This window comes from Dermacentor albipictus, chromosome 6 (genome assembly GCF_038994185.2).
Source record: "Dermacentor albipictus isolate Rhodes 1998 colony chromosome 6, USDA_Dalb.pri_finalv2, whole genome shotgun sequence".
Taxonomy (NCBI): Eukaryota; Metazoa; Arthropoda; class Arachnida; order Ixodida; family Ixodidae; genus Dermacentor; species Dermacentor albipictus.
In genome coordinates this window covers 70,858,539-70,877,827 of record NC_091826.1, presented here as the reverse complement: position 1 = coordinate 70,877,827, position 19,289 = coordinate 70,858,539, and the positions used below count along the sequence as shown (strand labels likewise).

Genomic DNA, 19,289 nt, shown 5'->3' with positions numbered 1-19,289 from the left:
GCAAAAAAAGGAGGGGAAAAGCGCGGTATCAAAAGGACGTTCGCGAGGAAAACGCGCTACGCGCCGCCAGCGTTGCTGGCGTCGGCGGGAACCCAGCAAAAAAAAGGAGAGAGGAGCGATAAGGGAGGGAGGGAACGACAAGAAGCGGCGTTCTCGTTCTCGGGATGCGAAGGGAGAACGAGAGAGCGTGCGCGGGAGAGTGGAATAAAGGTCACGTGAGCCCACCTAAAAGCACGTGCGCCGTGACGTCGCGCGACACGTCACGCGGAGGCCCCGCCCTCCCGGCAGGGCGGTCCGCGGCGGCCGCTGGTCGGGGGCCGAACTTTGGCGAGTCTGTGGCACGGGCTCGACTGCGAAGGGTGCCCCCCTACGTTCCGCGCCGTGGGTAGGAGCGCGGCTTTGCGCCGCTGCTGTCGTAACGGCCGGCCGCGAGGCGCTTCTTCTCGAGTCGGCGGTGTGGTTTCGCAGGCGTGTGGCGCGCTCCACGCGGGCATCGTCGTGTGCGCGTGGTCATGCGTGACTCGCGGTGAAGTGTTCTGCGTCGTCTCTCTCTCTGTCCACGTGTTACGCGCAGTGTGTGTGCAATGCTTGTCCGTGAGTGACCGCTTCGGGTGACTCGAGGGGTGAAGCCGCGCGACACATCGTGCCCAAAAGTGCGCGGCGAACGGATTGTGGACCGTGACGCTTTGCCCCGGTTGGACGACGGTCCGTGTCCGGTTTCGCGGGTTCGTCCGCCCGCGTGCACACCGACTCTGCGGTGGGGTGAACGAGAAAGGAGAGCAACGACAAGTGCAGCGGCTCCCTCTTCGGCCACGGCTGGGCGCGTGGCCACGGGCTGACCGCGGCTCACGTCGCGGTCGGTGTGATGACGCCACGAAGGTGAGTTTTGAGGCCGCCACTGGGCGTGTCAATCACTCTTTGCTGCCCTGCTCGCTGGCGGCTTTCCAATCAACGTCCAGAAGTCTGCCACACGGGAGAAAGGCTGCGATGCATCAGCGGGAAGAGCGCACTCACTGGCGTGGAAAGCGGCGCGAAGTTGTACGCGCAAAAGTTCAATCTCGGTTCAACAGTTGGATAAGGGGCGACCTCTTCGTGCCACACTGACGCACGGGACTGTCATGTCACGCAGCGCGGTTACGTATCCGCCGTGTAATATTTCGTTTTCCTCTCCTGCGTATCAAGACTATGCCTATAACGACGTGCTTGCTACTGGCGTTGGCCAAACAGCGGCAGGCGTCTGTTACGTCATGGTGCATGCCAATGTTTGCAACAACAACGAAAATTGGGAAACAAAAGCTGTCCACCACCTTTGGGGTCACCGTAGTTGGAGTGCCGTCCATAAGAGAATAGTGTACATCGTTAAGCATTTACATACTTAATGTCAAAAACATTTCTACAAGATGATAAGTGTGCCTTCATTGCTATAGCAGAAAAAAGGCCCTGCCATTTAATTATTCTGTGGGACAAAAGTTCACGGCTTTTAGCGTTTAGTTTAATTGCACATGTTGAAACAGATTAGCCTGACAATAACTTAAGTAGGTTCATTGCAATCTGTTTACAATCCACCAGCGGCGCTTACAGATATACAAAAAGTAGTATGGGTACTTCGACCAGCCGTAAACATACCCGTCTATGCAGCTCACACCAATAGTAACAAGAACAGCAGGAGCTTTGCTTGCTTTTGGTTTAATACTTAAAAAAAATTCCGGGATGCTTTGCACACCTTCGTTAGTAGACGAAAAATTAGAGCACGAATTTTCCTTTAGAGAACATCAGCACGTTGACCATACATTCAGATTCATACAAGGCAGTCCAATTCCTCTGAGCCACCGCGAACGACAATGACCCAACGTACTTTCATAAATGTCGTGCGAGGGTAACAAAATTTGCGACTAAAGATGCCGCAGTCGAGAGCCTTACATACGCTGTCATCGCTGGCATGCCATTATTTTCCCTATGTTCAACTAACCATACTGGCAAAGTTATCGACGTGTCTACAAGAATGTATTTATCTATTAGCAATTTAGCTTTTGCTTGGGGGACTAATTTATTCTTTGATGCTTGGTCGCGTGTCACTTTGCGTTTTTCTTTAAGCCGGAGAAAGAACGGCTCCTTTGTCAACTGAACATCACCGTGTAAACTCGAAAACGTGAGCGCACCTTCGCGCGTCTTATAACACTTATAGCGCGCACACACAGCTCTTTTATACAAGCCGCTGTCAATGTTATACAAGTGTGTACGTTACATCTACCTGTGTTGCCAATATTCGCACGTGGATTTTCACGGGTGGCGGCTTTATAACCTGTTGTCGACCCTAGACGTTCTGTTAGATAAAGAGCACAACGCCCTTTCATGCCGTGTCTCTTTTTTTTCTTCTATATTATGAACCGCTTTTTCAAAGTAGGATTAGTTAGCAGAATGTATAACGGAATCGAGCAAGGAAGGAAACAGCTTATCCCTCACTATTTGAATTTGCAAGTGTAAAGGCTTTCATTTCTTTCTGATATCCAGTGTCTTTTTTCAAGAGAACCTTTCATCTAGAGATTAGTCCTTCTGCCGAATATGAAAACTTCTTTCTATGTGCCTATATTCATTAACTTATCGTGCAGTCATTCTTGTGGCTGTCGTTATAGAGTGTCCAATAGCAACAAGTGATAACACATCTGCTCATAAAAAAATCGCCCGTGGAGCAAACATGGTGTTACAAAAGGACACATTGCCTTGTTAGTTGGTGGTTACTTATTGGCGTTATGTAACGTAAGGGTGCAACCACAAAGAAGAGGCACACAGAACAAGCCAAAGGAGCTGCCACATCACAGAACGCATCACAGTTCTACCTGAAGCGCTTGTGACATTCTCTGTGCATCTCTTCTTTGTGGTTGTGCCATTGCGCTACGTCACGACATTAACATCTTACTACAAGGCTGGCTACACGTTTCCAATTGCGTAAAAACAGGAATCCATCTGAACATCACGGCTGGTTATGTTTTTCCCAGAAGGTGGTCGTAAAAGTGAGGGAAACATGTGGCGAAAACTATATATGCATAATTGTTTCGAGAGGCGCACCCTGTCCGTATTTTCGTGCAAACAAGCTCTTCGATGTTCAATGATTTGTAACTTATGAAGATTTGACCAAGAAATACGAAACACATAATCCTTTAAAATGTCCTCTTTCACTAGATTGTACGTGTGTGGCTAGACATGTACGTGGTCATCAACTCAAACCCTGCGGCACAGAACGACTCAAACTCCCGTGGTCAAGTACCGGTAGTCATCTGACGTAACGGCCACAACATTGTTTGTTGATCGATAAGTGGCTGAGGTTTTCGTTGATTGCTACCTTAGCTCAATTTAAACATTTAATTTTTAAAAGCTTTACATGAAAGCTGGACAGAGTCTGCCGCAAAGTCCCAAAACGATGGCGACATTTATAAGGAGCCTACTTCCTGCACTCTACACAAGCAGTGAATGCGGCCACATAAACGTGCATACCAGCTAAACTTATTCACTAATTCAGTTCCGTATACCAGATTTCCCATCTAGCGCAGAGGACAGCATGCCAGACTAACAGCCGCAGCTATCATCTCCATCTTCTCAGCAAATTCGGTATGACACTCTCCTCCACTCCATTTGTCCATTCCATGTACCAGCCGTCATTTGTACACGATTGGCGTAAACAACTTCTATGACAGACATCGTGCTATGGGACGAAAACAACCATTTCAAATACAAAAAAAACGTCATAACCGACAGTTGTCCACCAAAAAGCACAAGAGCCATCTATATGTTCATATGCTAGCCTATGTTACATATGCCACATTAATGTCAACATGAATTAACACCACAAGCACTTGCAAGTCAGAAGTCAACCGTTACAATGCAGAAGGTGAGCATAAGCTTGAGCTAAAGAGGTATTATCTTAAGCTGACGTAGGCGCATTTCTCGAAAATATTGTAACAAACTGCAAGTGGTGCACAAAAGTTAACCTGCACTTCTCGAGAGATGCGCCTTTTTTCTGACAAAGACTCCGCATTTTAGCACAAACTAGGGAATCATTTCTCAACACACACAGAACCTAAAGACGGTTGCAGGTTAGCAAAGTCCAAATTTAAAATTCACCGGCACATTCGTCAAAAGGATTGAGGAGATCCTTTATAACATATATCCTTATATCCTTTGCCCTACAGCAAAAGCTTTCTTTCAGAAGGATCGAGGAGATCCTTTTGCCACCAGCGGCCTATACCTATTGTTGACATACTGGTGTACACCAACAGGAACGCCCCAAATCCAAAGCATCTCGTCGCATCTCGCGAAGCTTTTTCAGCAATCCCAGTCACCTAGGCGAAACTGAGTGCACGTTTAGAATATCTCGGCAAGAAGAGTAACAGCTCTGGTAGCCGATTTGTCAAAGCAGAAACGCGCAAGTTTTAGAGACACTACACAGAAATCCTTTTAAATTTTTTCGCACATATTTACCAGCCTTCGCGGGAATACGCCGCAAAACGTTGACGGCTTTCCTCGAAAGGGCATTTGAACTATAACAAAGAAGCAAGGTAATGTAACTGCCGTCGTTTTTCTGAAGTAGCTTTCTTTTACTTTTTCGCATATTGGAATAATTTTTGCAGGCGTACACGTAAAAGTAACGCTGCGTTCAATCGCATGCCACAGGTAACCTGAATAGTAGCTCTGCATTAGAAGAGATGATTTGCCATACAGCGAATTCTTTCTTTCATAACTCATTAGTGAATATCTACAACACTTGTCCTTGAGAAAAGAGGCTTCATTTACTTAAAAATAACACAGTCCCACTGGTGAAAGGTAAGTTAGAAGTGTCCCACAACAGGCACAGTGAAACCCACATCCGTTAAACTGCGTATTCATTTGCCTTTCTGTCACAGATCAGACCAATAAATCTTTCTCCAAGACATACAAATCACGTTAAAGGAGTTATTGGCCCATGATTTTTGCCTGCAGTCAGAATTCTCTACTAGAAATAATCACTCCAATCTTCTGCGCCAATAATGCTCCAAAAGGTGTCCACCTTTTCAGCAGTCATGTGACTTTTCACACTGTTGAGCTTAGTACGCAAAAGCATTGTCACAGCAATGTGATTTCAGTAGTCACATAGCACAAATATAGCTTGCAATGCACATTCACAAGCGTAGCCAACCCATCCCGCATCACCCAAATTTCCGACCCTCGCAGTGAACGCTCAATGCCCTGTCGTCATATATTTTGATGCAATATATGCGGGCAAAAATTTGATGGTTTTCTTGTTGGATACTCTTAAACACCTAAAAAAACGCGGGTTTACGTACGCTTAGATAGATTTCAGCCAATGTGCTTGGTATACTTAACAAAGGTATTGCGACTGGCATGTCACAGCACTTTCTTGAGCCTTGCTTCGTCAAAGCTTTCTGAAGGTATATGACTGGGGTCACTTAGTAATCTGAACGGAGATTATTACAGACTATAGTAAAGCTTCTAAGGGCAGTAATTGACTCTAGGAAAATTATTTTGTGTGACTGACATTCTATGGGATCTATGCAATTGTTTTCGCAAATATAACTTAGCCGTAAGTTCAGTTTTTATCATCATTCGTCTTACGTTTAACCTCCCACCTTTCATTTATCATTTGCTCTCTCTCTCTCTCTCTCTCTCTCTATCTATCTATCTATCTATCTATCTATCTATCTATCTATCTATCTATCTATCTATCTATCTATCTATCTATCTATCTATCTATCTATCTATCTATCTCCTTCCTCTTACTTGAGCTCGCGTTTTTTCACCTGCTCGAACCATCTTACCCTTATCATGCACCAACTGACCCAGCAAACCACCCTACTTAGTTCCTGTGGATTCCGTTTCACATTGACATTGCTGGCAACGCCGATGCTGACATTACTGCGTACTCAGCATGTCTCTATGTTCCCTGAATTCAATGTGCCAAAAAAACAGCAAGTCGCGAAGTCAGACATGCGTGCTTACTTCGTACCGCTTCGGATTCTGCCACATGCACGCTGCGCAGTCGGGCGGTTTCGTCAAGAAGAAACTTCGCCACTGCCCCGAATCAGGGCACGTTCTGCACGTACACCTGCGTGGATATTCAATACGGGACGTAGCGATCTTCCGCTGTGTATTTAGTGCAGCGAGACGCGAGACATCGAACACTGTCTGTGGTCGCGCCGAAGGTACCGTGGTGAATAGGACGCTGTAGAACTTGAGAACTTACTATAAAAATAAAGGTCTTCCAAATGCATCTCTCGAACGCCTTGTGTTTCAGGAAGGGTCTGCTGTAGCCCTAAGGAAATTCCTTCGCGCCTTCTTGCATTTCTAGGAGACGCTGAACTGCTGGACAGATGCTGAAAACCCCAGCGGCAACGAATTGTGAAGACTGTATCGGCAGAATAAACCCTCCTGTAGATATACCACACCAATTTCACCACTATTCATACAAGAAAAGCCCGAATCTTCTTTCCGTATATCAAGGGGAGTGTGTCCCGTACGTGACGCCAAATAACCCGCATGTTCACATATACAGAAATTTAAATATATACTATCCCAACCTGTTTGTATGGAATTATCGGATTTGGGGCTTATGGGTTTTTTTTTTTTTTTTAATAGGGCGGTGGTGGACGCGGGCTGATCGGGAGGTGCCACTTCCGGCCACCGGAGCTGGCGGGAATAACGACTGCTAGCCTATAGTATTCCTCCTATGCTGCGCTGTTAGGGCCGTCCCAAGTAGTTTTGATCCTGTGAGTAATTTAATCCAGTGCACCCTAACCTGCACCTTGTTTTATATTCAACTCGGGGCAAACCCTGCAAAACTTTAGTGAACGCGGTACAACCCCACAATGAGCCATTGCTAGTGCGAAAGAAGCCGCCATAAAATGCGGCACGCTTGAGGTGTTCAACATGTGCTATTCGCAGCGCTCCACGGGTGACCAACAATGTGGGATTGCTGCCGCTAACACGAAATGTAGACGTTCACAAACTTGGGCAGTTATTATTTTTTTTAGTTCTAGCACGACTGCTCGAAGCCTCCGTCCTACTATTTTCCGGAATACAGTGAAATGTTTTTTGAAAAGTTAGGCGCTTCCGAAAAATTAGGACCTCCGAAATTTCTCGTTATGCCGGCTACTTCGTTGTAAACGCTGTGCACCGTACCGCGCGCAATACAGCCAGGTAAACTCAACGAGCCAGGAAAAGAAAAAATCGCACTCAGGCAAACCGCATTTAACAAAAGTGCAAGAGAAATACATCCAGCAAACGAAAAAAAAATCGGCATGTACACAGAGAAAGAATTCGATCATTTTCTTCTGCACACTTCGCCGAACGTATGGTGCGGCTATACTCAATCCCATGGTAGCAATGCTGACGACATGGTCCACTTTATTCTGGTGTCTACCGTCACGCCCTATGAGCGCTGTAGTTTAACGATGCTTGCGGAAAGCAACGACCGCTACATGTGTTGGACGTTAAGGCAACAAAACAGCCTCGGCAAACGCCTACATTCATTTGTTGCGCTGGCAAGTTTGTTGTGGTGTTGTTCGCCGTACGGGCGCCCAGAGCAGATGCGTATGAAATGTGTTAAGATGGGAATTTGGTCGAGACATTTTTTTTCGTTTCACAGGTCATTTCGTTGTACAAGTGTGCTCTGCAGAGACGTTCGGTTGTTGTGACAATCCTACCTTACACCTATAGCTACAGTTGACGGCAGCGCAGTGGAGTTCACCGCTGAAGCGCTGGAAGTCGTCACGTGATGTGTAGTGCAGCAAGGATACGGAATCGTCTCTCGCTGCATTGTTTTACGCCCAAACGTACCCCTATGAAGATCGCTCCGTAAGCGCCGTGCTTCATTTATGAAACTGTACGTTGTATACACACTTGAAATACCACAGATGAGACGAAAGAAGCGGGATAATTATTTTATATATTCGGTTGCTTTCCATAACAAAAATATCACTTCGCCGGCAGCGCTAGCCCCATGTGCTTCTACCTCGTGTGTTTCGTTACATTTACGCTGCTTAATATGTGAATGTTAACTGACTCGACCGACCGTCCACATTGCTACAGTCCATTAAAGTGTACGAGGAAACGAGAGAAAGAGAGATAGAGAGAGAATTTCTTTATTTTAATGACAGTGTAGCATTATTGCTAAGGCGTTGACGATCGCTGACGTTCTACTCTACATAGCAAGTAAGAGAATGAAAAGATTCTAGAAGAAGGTGAAGAAAAAGGGGAAAAAACAAGAAAGGGTTGATATGGATATCTCGAGGTGACATGACGGCAAGAAATTCAGACTTTTCCACGGCATGAACAGAACTTCGGCTGAATCTTTTCGATTAGGTTAAAACTAAATTATGGGGCACCACGCAGTAATGTAGCGCCCGGCGCACTCTGGACTCAAGGGAAACGAGAGGACGGACCGAACTACTCGAGCAATAAGCATCCGAGCACAGCTCGGGCCTTTCGAGGAACACCCGATCGACCCACACGATATATTCTCGAAAATCAAAGAAAAGAGAGGCATAAAAACAGCCACCCACGCCCCAACCTTACCCGAGAACAGGCCAGGGACTGCCGTCGCATACAGACAAACACATATCCACGCCTCCAAATACTTAGTAAGATACACCTTGCACTCTATGCCGATGCTTGTCCTGTGTGTGAGGGGAACGGCGAACTCTCGCCCACGTCACGTGGGTGTGTAAACTACGGTCCCCAAAATTCCAAAGGATGGATGGGGGGGGGGCGCATTTGGTAATGCATTAAACATCAGTCGTGAGTGAGCGCGTGTAGTGTGTTTCTTTGTTCTACGTCCTGTGAGTTTTTAGCGCTCTAAGAACTTTTACGCGAATTCCAGTTCTCCCCTTTACAGCGCAAATGCCGAATAATAAGCAGTCGGAAGTTTTGGCTGGGTAGCCAAGACCTGGAGAGCCAGAGAGCTCTTCTCTAGCAAGCCCAGCGAACCGCAGAGACCAATGGACCGCTGGACTGAGGAACCAACCCACGGGCCAAAACCCACTAACACAAATACGTTTATGCTACTGTACTACGCGCCAAAGCTACGTTCTTGTTGTCAGACACCCCGTAGTGGGGGGACTCGCGCTTAAATTTGACCGCCTGTGTTCTTTCTCTAAACGCACATCTGAGTACACGAGCGTTTTTGCATATCACCCCCATCCGGATGCGGCCACTGTGGCCGGCATCGAACCCCTGACCTCAAGCTCGGCACCGCGACGCCATAGCCACAGGTCTACCGCGATCAGTTATCCTTTCAATAGTGGCAATTAAAAAAAAAAGGCAGTTGAACGATAAATGCAGCGCCTGCCGCATGTTTATGGACTGGCTGTGAGGTCCAAGATGCGACGTAACGCCAGCGGAGCATCATAAATCGAGAGTCAATTTGGGGCTCAAAATACCATCGGTTGCCGCAGTACGCGAAGCCCGTTCAAGTAAAAAGAAAAGAAATGTTCCGTGATCTCCAACCAGGCACAGTCATTACATGCTTTAATTGCTACCGGAAGTGATAAGAACACGCGGAACAGAGGGACTTCATTTTTTTCGTTTGTTAGTTACGACCATAGAAGCAAACAGACGCAAGGGAAAGGACCAGAAAGTTAGACTGCTATCTGTAATTGAAATGTACAAATGATAAGGTAGAGCGAAGAAAAGTGCACACAAAGATAACATGCCGTTAATTGTTACCGGAAGTGATCAGAACACGAGGAACAGAGGGGCTTCATTTTATGCGAAGCATATTACGAGAGCTCAACCCAGCTCCTCAGGCGCGGCGGTGTCGCCTTGAAACCACGTGACACCGTGACGTCACGACAGAGGAGAAGTGGCTTTGGCTCAACTCTTGCAAGACGGGCTGGGTGGGAATCGAACCAGGGTCTCCGGAGTGTGGGACGGAGACGCTACCACTGAGCCACGAGTACGATGCTTCAAAGCGGTACAAAAGCGCCTCTAGTGAATGCGGTGTTGCCTTAGAAACGAGCTGTTTCTAAGGCGTGCGTCTCTTGCTCAGGCGCACATTTGGTTGCCGCGCCGAACGCTGCTTTGCTCGACGCTCACCGCGTCCAATGCGGGGCGCGTAGTCGCTGCCCTGTAGCCCATTGTCTTACACCCCTTGGCGGGTCGACGGGAAAGCTGTCGCGTTCCACTCTTGAAGGCGAAGCAGTAATGCATGAGTTGTTTCTTCGTCTAGCCGAACCAAATATAGCCAAACAACAGCAGTTCACCAGGCTAAACAGTGGTACAACAACTAAAATAAAGGCTAGTATGCTTCGCATCCTGGGCTTAACCTTACCTAAGCCACAGCCATTTTTTTTTCGTTTGTTAGTTACAATCATGGAAGCAAACAGACGCAAGGGAAAGCATCAGAAAGTTATACTGCTATCTTTAATTGAAATGTACAAATGATAAGGTAGAGCGAAGAAAAGTGCACACAAAGATAACATGCCATTGCTGGGAGCCGAACTCAGGTTTTTGTCATTATGCACCCGAGGCTTCACCAACCAGGCTATCGAGACGCCGTGTTCCCTTCCTCTTTCTCGGCTATTTAGGTTTGTATATTGTGTTACGCGTGAGCCTAGTTTTCGTCCCACGTCTTTTTAGCCAGAGCTAAATAGCCCTCAAGGCTGAAATACGCACCAACTAGCCTCACTTCTCTTCCTTTTCTCTCTCTCTTTTACTATTGTGCCGTAGATGACGTCCGCCTTTCAGAAGCGCTGACATTCAAAGCGAATGCAAGATATAACTGGTCGATAAAGCAGATGAACAAGAGACGTTTAGAGTATTGGTGAAAAAAACAAGCAGGCAGGAGTTCGATAGAGCCGGAGTCGTTACATGCGAATGCAGCTGCGTACAATATAGCGATAGAAGTTTTAATGAAGAAAGAAAAAATCAAGGAGGAGACAGCTATAGGCAAACTGCTAGACCGCCATAGATGTATGTAATAGCTGATTAGCTGAAGCAGGCAAGGGGTCTACTTGCTGCCGCCTCTATTTGAAGGGTAAGCCAATAGGTATCGGTATCGTCATCATTGCCATTATCATCGCCATCATCATCTTCTTCTACTTCGTGATGTACTAGGGATGCGGAACGCTCTAAATGCCTAATTATTCACAGAATCCTTAATTTGCACCTTTGCACTAGCCCGAAAAACGGTGATCAATTTTCGTTTCTACCACGGTTTCGCAGAGAAGCGGCGCATGCGTAGAGGGTCAACGTATCCCATGAGCCTGGTATCACGCATCACGGTAACGTAGCACTTAATATGCAGAGCTAAAGCTTTTTATTTCCTGGGTTCCATTTCGCTGCTATAAACGATGTGGGTCAGTTTTACAAATATAACAATGCTTAAAACCGTGAACCAGCCTTGGCGGCAGAGATGGCTACTTAATTTTTTTAAGGTGCTTCGGCTAGATCGAGTCTTCTCTCGGCTCTGTGTTAGTGTTTACCATTGTAACTAATGCGGATTTTTTTTATTCTCGTTGCAATCTAACCAAAGCAACTACGGTAGTTACATGAAAACTGTACAATATGTTGTGAAAAGGAGTATTGCGATATTTGTAACAGCTGTTCTTTAATTCGTTCTACTCACATGGTGTCTGTTTAATAGTGCACGCAAATGTAATACCTGTGTGCATAGTTTTGCATATATGTTCGCCATCATCAGATTTTGTGCATATCATAAATGAACTTCTTTTTCAAAACAGCAAGGAACTTGTCGCTGTAATTAGTCTAACAAACGATCGTGACATGCCCGCTAGTATTCATGGAGCCTGTTCCTGTTTAAGTAGCTTTGTATGACTGAACTTTCATCTTTGTGACTTTAAGAAGTGTTTCGCCACTTCCATTTGGTAGAGGATTGTCGTTCGTTCAAAAAAAAAAATGCCGCAGTCACACCCGGAAGGCGAAGCATTGATAGCGACAGCCAAGTGAGGTGAACCATTACACGAAGTAAGTTTCGTTCTTCTACGGGTCGTATACATTGCAGCAAGCATTCGCTTGCTAACAGAACATGCGTCATGTCACGCGCGCAAAGACAAAAATTGGCAGTGGCTTAGCTCGGCTATGCCAGGATATACGAAGCGAAAGCTCAGGCATAGCATGATTAGCCTTGTTTAATCTCGATTGCAAGTCCAGGTTAATCTGGTTGTCTAGCTATGTTGCGGCGTTTAGCCAGTGTTTCGGCGCGCTGTTCGTCTGTTTCCTGGGCGATTCGTTTCCTCTTCATCTCGTTCCGATGTCGATTCCAGGCCTCCTCCTGCTTATCAGAATTGTCGCCGTCCATACTGCCGCATCAACTGTGGTTGCGGCGCATGCGACCTCTCTTTCAATCCTCCGACATCTTGTCAGGCATGCGACGCAGCTGGCGAAGCTAGCGGAGGCGAGCGCAACGACGAGGAACGTGGCGTGACGTCATACCAAACGGCGGCGGGGGAAAGGCGCGGCGCTGCGCAGCGGCGGAACGCCTGTGGCTCGGTGCTACTAGTGGCGCATGCGCAGTAGTGACTTGGGAGCGAGAGAGAGAAATATCCGCGGCGAGGCGCGCGTTGTGACGTCATGTGCCTCCTCGGAGCACCGCCACGGCGAAATCGCAAGTTCGCGGCCAGTAAAGCTTTCGTTTTAAAAACGTGAAGGGATCTCAATCGATGAACTCGAGTTGTCACAACTCTGGCGACGTGAGCAGCGCCGGCAGTGGTAGCGTGAGTGCATGTCCGAAAGCGAGCGTTTGATGCTGGGCTCCCCTCACGACTTCAACAGTGCAGCGTCTCCAAAACTCAGATTACGCGACCTCCACTAGGCACGCGGAAAGACAGCGCGCATGAAGCCGGAAGCCACCTCATCTCCGTTCTACTTGAGTAAATGTGAAAAGAAAACTGAAGTTTGGCCAGAAGAAGGGCCAAATATGCCAAAATTATTAGTATGAAAAACAACACTAACAACAAACAGATTATCAACATTCAAAGCACTCTCGAAAGACTATAGCATAAATGGCTATACAAACGTAGCATGCCGGCAGATCACGAAGGAAATAAATAAAATAAGCTTATTGGACTGTAAGAAAAACACAAGCACGTACAGGTGTTGTGAACACAGAATATTAAAAATGCACATTATCTACCATTCACAAGGAGTTTATCAAATCACTGTCTACGATAAAATACCGTAAAGTTCAACGTCAATCTGTGCTTGTTGGGGTTGGAGCATGACCAGGTCCATGGCCTTTCTGCACAGAGAAAGGGCGCCTTTTAAAAGCACTCAGACTACTGCGAAACATCTCTCACAGCTCGACACGTTGCGGGTCCCCAACGAGACGGTGCTCAAGATCAGCTTCCGTTGTATTGCACTGCCATCTCGGCTCGCCCATGGCACCCGCCACAGATGACTTCCAATGTAGGGTCTTAAAGCAAAACTGAGGGCGATTTGCGTGACGGTTCTTGTGCAGTAGCAAAGCAGCCGCGTGGTCGGCATCGAATGCCATCCAGAGAACAACCAGCATTGCAGGCTGCGTCGGAGCCCAGAAGCAGCCGCATGACCAGGCCTTTGGAACGTGCAGCCGGATGCCGTAGTTGGTAGAGCCAGAGCAACATACAGGAACCTGTTGCCGGATATACACCGGTTTCGAGAGGTACTTAAGGATACGACTTCAAACTGCCATGTAGATCAACGGTCTCACTTCGTCAGCCTGCATATTTTACATTCTGGGGTTTTACGTGCCAGAACAGCGATTCGTTTATGAGGCACGTCATAGTGAGGAACTCCGGATTACTTTCGAACACCTGGGGTTCTTCAACGTGCACCCAATGCACGCTACACGGGCGTTTTAGCATTTCAGGCCCATCGAAATGCGGCCGCCACGGCCGCGACTTGATTCCTCGACCTCGGGCTTAGCAGCGCAAAGCCTTAGCCACTGCATACGCCACCACGGCGGGTCCATCTGTCTAGGCGCTTAACTCTGTCTTCACCAACTCCACCATTACCTGCACGGCTCATTTATTCCGCGGTGTCAGCTTGCAATCTGACACTGGCTATGAAGCCGTACACTGCCCTATAGACGCCTTACACGCATACCACGATGACTTGCAGATGGGCATATCCCCGAATGTCGCCAAATCCTTTATTCTTGGCGTGAGACAACAGTTTATGAACCATCATCACGTGAGACGAAAAAAAAAATTAAACAAGCGCTGCCAGCGGTCACACCTCTTTCAGGCGGATGCATTTCTCCGGCAGTTGGAGGCCATAACGAAGCGAGGGCCCTGAGAAAACCAATTATGCGCATTGCAGAGAAGACTCAAGTAGCAGAGCCGACAGCAAGGCTTCCGGCTCGCGATGTCATTACGCGCCACTCCTAAGAAGTGGATTTGCTTGCTCCACCGGGGCCTGTGCGACCCAAGAGTGGCTGGCTGCGAACACCTGCGGCCCAGTCGCCGCTCAGTGTAGCCATCCCTTGTTCCCCATATAAACCTGCTACGCAATCACGTATCGGTAGTGTCACAAGGAGGGAGACGAACAAACAGCCCCACAACGCTAAGAAACCCGCTAAAGGCTGCTATTAGGGAAACACTGCCCGACATCAACCCGCACTATCTATCCTATGCAGATATCTGCCTATCGTGCAGCCGCCTATCGAAGCCGAACTCAGTCAGTAAAGGACGCCGAATGTGGTTTTATTCAACAGACTCGAAAAAAAAACTAAATCTAAAAGAAACAATGTAAGAACTGTAGGAAACAATATTTCGATTCTTGCCTGCAATATTGTTGCTATTCAAGAAGTCGACATTATGTACCCCGATACCTCACGCACGCGGTGTTCCAACCCTTGAGAAAGACTCGAGTATGCACAGCGAAGGAACCGTACTGGATGCATTGAAGGCATTCGGGAAGTCTCTGGTAGATTTCGGGCAGTGGCAAGCCAGTCACAGTAAGCGTGTTCGTAGCACCCTTATATGGATTCGTCGCTGTCCCTTATATATGAGCGGTTCGTGTCCGTATGTATGTGCAAAGTTCCTGTTTTCTTTTCCGTCCTGCGGCACTTGGCGATAACAGACCGACCTGTGGACCGAAAGAAAGCGCAACACAGAGATCCGTTCGTAATCTGAATAATGGCTTTCACCATTACTTTACCGGCTGTAGTGGCCCGGTGGCTACGGCCACCTGCTACCGAGCACAACGTCGCGGGTTCGAGTGCCGACCACGGCTGCCGCATTCCAATGGAGGCTGGTAACCGCAGTTATCTATAGTTAGCAGTAACAGTAACTATAGCAGCAGTTAACTATAGCTATCAAACGAGCAGGCGAAGTCTTCACCCTGGGCGCGCGCAAGCACAAAAAAAAATCCTCGCGTTCCCACAATTAGACGCTCGTTAAAGAACCTCATCAAAATTAATCCGGAGCCTTTCTCTACGGCGTCCTTCATAAACGACTTTTCCTTTTTTTTTTGCAGTTAAGCCTCGTAGTTTATATTTATATTTCGCCTTCAACACACACAATCGCGGAGGCACATAACTGCACGAGCGTAACCAGACAGCGAAGTAAGTATCGCACGCGGTTAGATCTGCGAATGCACAATTATTTCACCACGCTGAACGTGTAGCGTATACATCCGAGTCGCGAAGCGTGGATCTCGTTGCACAAAAGGCCTCCACGAAAACTAGACTCCGGGAACGGTCCAAGAATAGCCTCCAAAGTCAGCGCACACGGCTTTCCAGAACCTTAAACCGCTCGTCGCATAGCTTCCCGTTTCCCTGAGCTCAAATACCAGCGGGGACGCGAACATTCTTCTCAATATCAAAACATACAAAAGCAACGTGTTCACCTGGCAACAGCGAGTTTAAAACATAACTCCGTCGGATATTCTTAAACCGCAGCGCCTAAGTCACCACGGTTTCAACGCGGCGCGACTACGGCCTTGAGCCTACATACGCGGGGTTAGAGCGATCACGAAAGTGGGTTGGGCTGAGCGCGCACACAAATTGAGCAACCAAGAGGGGGCGATAGGTCGAATATAAAACGACAAAGACAAAATACCCCGACTGCGGTCGTTATAACACCGCTCCGTCTCTTACGTCTGAAACTGTACACTTGCGTGACATTGGCTGATGTCGCCACCCCCCAACTCGAACCGAAAAAGAAAAGAAATAAAACAGAGCCTCCACCCACGATTGAACCTGTGGGTACAACCCTGGGGTCTACAGTGCGCGATCCGGCCGGGGTGGTCTCCGTCGAGCCTTGTACGCGAGACGGCTTCTCTCTTACCACACCACCTGCCATGCGTCGGCCTCGACGCTCGTCCACTGAGCTGGCTCGCGAGGGGCTCACCTAATGAAAGCGGGTGCGGTGCAAACACGAACCTTCTCTAACTTTTTTTTTTCACAGAACGGGTAACAATGAGGCACCGACGCGTGCAGAAGATGAGCACTGCCACTGGTAAGTTTCAGACCTGGCGTTTCTTGAAGCGTCTCGACGTACTTCGATCGAAGGCACCCCATGTGTTTGGCGCATCGGCCTGCATTAGAAATGCGTTCATGCCATCCCTCGGAAGCGAAGCAGTGCTCTGACTGAGGCAACGGAAACGAAAGCGCGTGAAAATACTGGTACGTTAACGCGATCATCTCTGAATGAACGCACGGTTTCCGTTCTCCCAGTATCGGCGCACATTACAGCGATAAAATGCCGCAAATGTTCAATGCGTACAGATTCGATGAAATTTTCAGTACCACCCTTCACAGAAATTCAACGTATCATGTTTCCCTGAAATAATTAGAAGTAACCCTAAAGTGAGTCGGAGGCTTTGATTTCAGAGTTACGTTGTCGTTGCATTCGCCCCCCCCCCCCCCCCAATACAGCTATATTTCCGCAGGTCTGGCCTGGCAATCTCACCACTATGACAAGTTCCCAGCGAAATTGAATCTGTTGATCCCTATTTGTATTCTGTCGTCATTTTATAATACCAAGGAAAGGGCTCCTTGCAGCTCCAGTTCGCAAACACGGCTTAATTGTCGTTTTACTTGGGCTCGGTGCAGTACGCTTTAGCCAGAATTGTGTGCTCTGCACTGTGTGTGACTTCACGCAAGCTACGAAACGTTGAACATGCGAACACCTCTTTTGTTTGGTACACTTGCTATAATTCCAAATGATATAATTCCTTCTAGCGTAAGTTGTTCGGTGAACCTTAATATTATTTCTTTTAAATGTAATCATTCATTCATCTTGTCTCACTTCTGAATTACGGACTCTGTTGTTTTGTTTCGTGTTTTACATTTTCCAGTTAATAATTAGTTCATGTAGTTATCATCTGAGCATACAACCACCACATTCGTGACAAACCCCCTTTGTTGGCACACGCCTTCTTTTGTACGTGGCACCGCCACCATAACCCCCAGTGATCGTCATCATCATAATCATCATTACCATCATCACAGGCAGTAAGTCCGTCCTCATTATGTTACGCTCCGGCATACCCCCCTTGATTTTTCAGAAACACATGCATGGTATCCCGAAATAAAGCCTTTGACAGAATACTGTCTGGTAAGGATAAATCATGTTACAAAAAATTTAACACTTACCAAGTAAAAAAATAGAAGCGGCGAATTTTCCTGGTGGCCGTTTGCCCATGGCTAAGACGTAAGTTAGTGAAATCAAGCGTTTCGATGAATACCGTCTGACCAGGTAACCATTTATTGACATTCCCACATTACTAGTTACTGAAAGGAATATGCAAGTTATCTCACTTAGTCGCCCCTACATTCGACTGAGCGGAACAAGCAAAGCACCAGTGTCCCCAGCCGAAGTAAAGACGCTCAAACTTATTGTCGAAATGTTAAAATGTTGAAATCGGGAAACCCACACGAGTAAAGAACAAAAAGATGTTGCGACTCACGCACGGCAGTCTTTATGTTACCGTACCACGAAACGACCTTTTGCCAAAAGGCAGGGACATTGAGCCAACAAGCAGATGCCTGGAACTTCTCTTCCAAATGCGTTAGCACACGCTTCGTCATGATCTGTCAAGGAACCTCGTGCTCGACCACAAGTAACATCAGCACGTTTTAACGCGACAGCGTTGAGGGCCCCCATGCCGCAGAAAACCCGGCGTCGGCGTTCTGTGAGCGAAAACTCCCCTATATATTTAGGTATGCGTATATGCCACGCCTCGCCATATGACATGCGGCATATGCGGGTTATATTGCCACATCATTCCATCACTAAAGTTGCTCATACCTTGTCTTACATTAGTAGCAAAGTTCTAGAGTCCCATCGCACCCGCACAAATTGTACGCCGCATTGTTGGCCATTCCTAATAAATATGAGTTTGTAAATGCGACGCCCAACCACATGCGACACAGTAAAGTTGTTTCACGACGGTAGAGTGCAGGCAGCAAGCGAAGTCGCAAGTTTGGGTCGAGAGAGTGCAAGCGTGAGTTGGTGACTTTGACACTCCACGACGTACTTTACAAGCGAAACTCAACCTGCTCGACAACAGAGCGCTCTCAGAGGAAAGGATCCTTGGGCCAAGGCTTATGCATTCTTGCATGCAAAAGGCCACAAAAGCCCTTCTGCGTTTCTTGAAGGACACTGGAATGTATGAACGCTTGTGACAGGGGAGATTCCTCTGCGACGGACAGTGAATAACTGACCACTACTTTTATTTTCTCTCCTTATCTGTTCTTCCCTTTTACCCCTCCCTAAGTGTAGCGTAGCCAACCGGGCACGTCCTTGGTTCACCTCCTTACCTTTCCCTCTTGTTTCTCTCTCTCTCTAGACAAAGTTATTCCTCGGACTTTTTGAGAATGACAGCCCACAAACGTCATGAAACAAAACACCAACAGCGCATGCTTTTAGTCTTAAATCCTAAACTGAAATATTAAGAGTTCGAAACAATAAGATAACCCTGAAAATTATGTTAACTTTTTGGCGCGACTGTGCAATACTTGCGGGATTGGCCCAGGTAAAAGGCGGCCGTGTGTCTACCAGAAAGGCCGTCTTCGTGCATAGCGTTCGCCGCCAACGTTTCCCGGTAAACATTACTGCTATATTAGCTGCTGTTGCCGGGAAGCGTGAGGATCAGTCACAGATCTTTGATTGCTATCGCGTTCCACTCTTAAATGTGGAGCTTAAGCGTCCTCCAATGTTTATACGGCCTTTCGGGTTCTGCACACAGCTGTACTTCTGGTCTACTTTTTGTGCCAATTAAAAGAAAGCTGTTTAAACTAAGGAATAGAAAACATAAACACATTACAAATATCGCTGTTTAACATGTATGCCCTT

General features: G+C 47.3%; 1 protein-coding gene across 1 annotated transcript in view; it reads left to right on the top strand.

Annotated features, from left to right (window-relative positions):
• Positions 1–862: 862 nt before the first annotated feature.
• The window catches only part of LOC135910481 (myelin transcription factor 1-like), a 354,839-nt gene continuing 336,412 nt past the window's right edge, over positions 863–19,289 (top strand). Inside the window, exon 1 of the mRNA XM_065442515.2 lies at positions 863–879. The gene's annotated coding sequence lies outside the window, so the exon portion shown is untranslated. The remainder of the gene's footprint in view (positions 880–19,289) is intronic.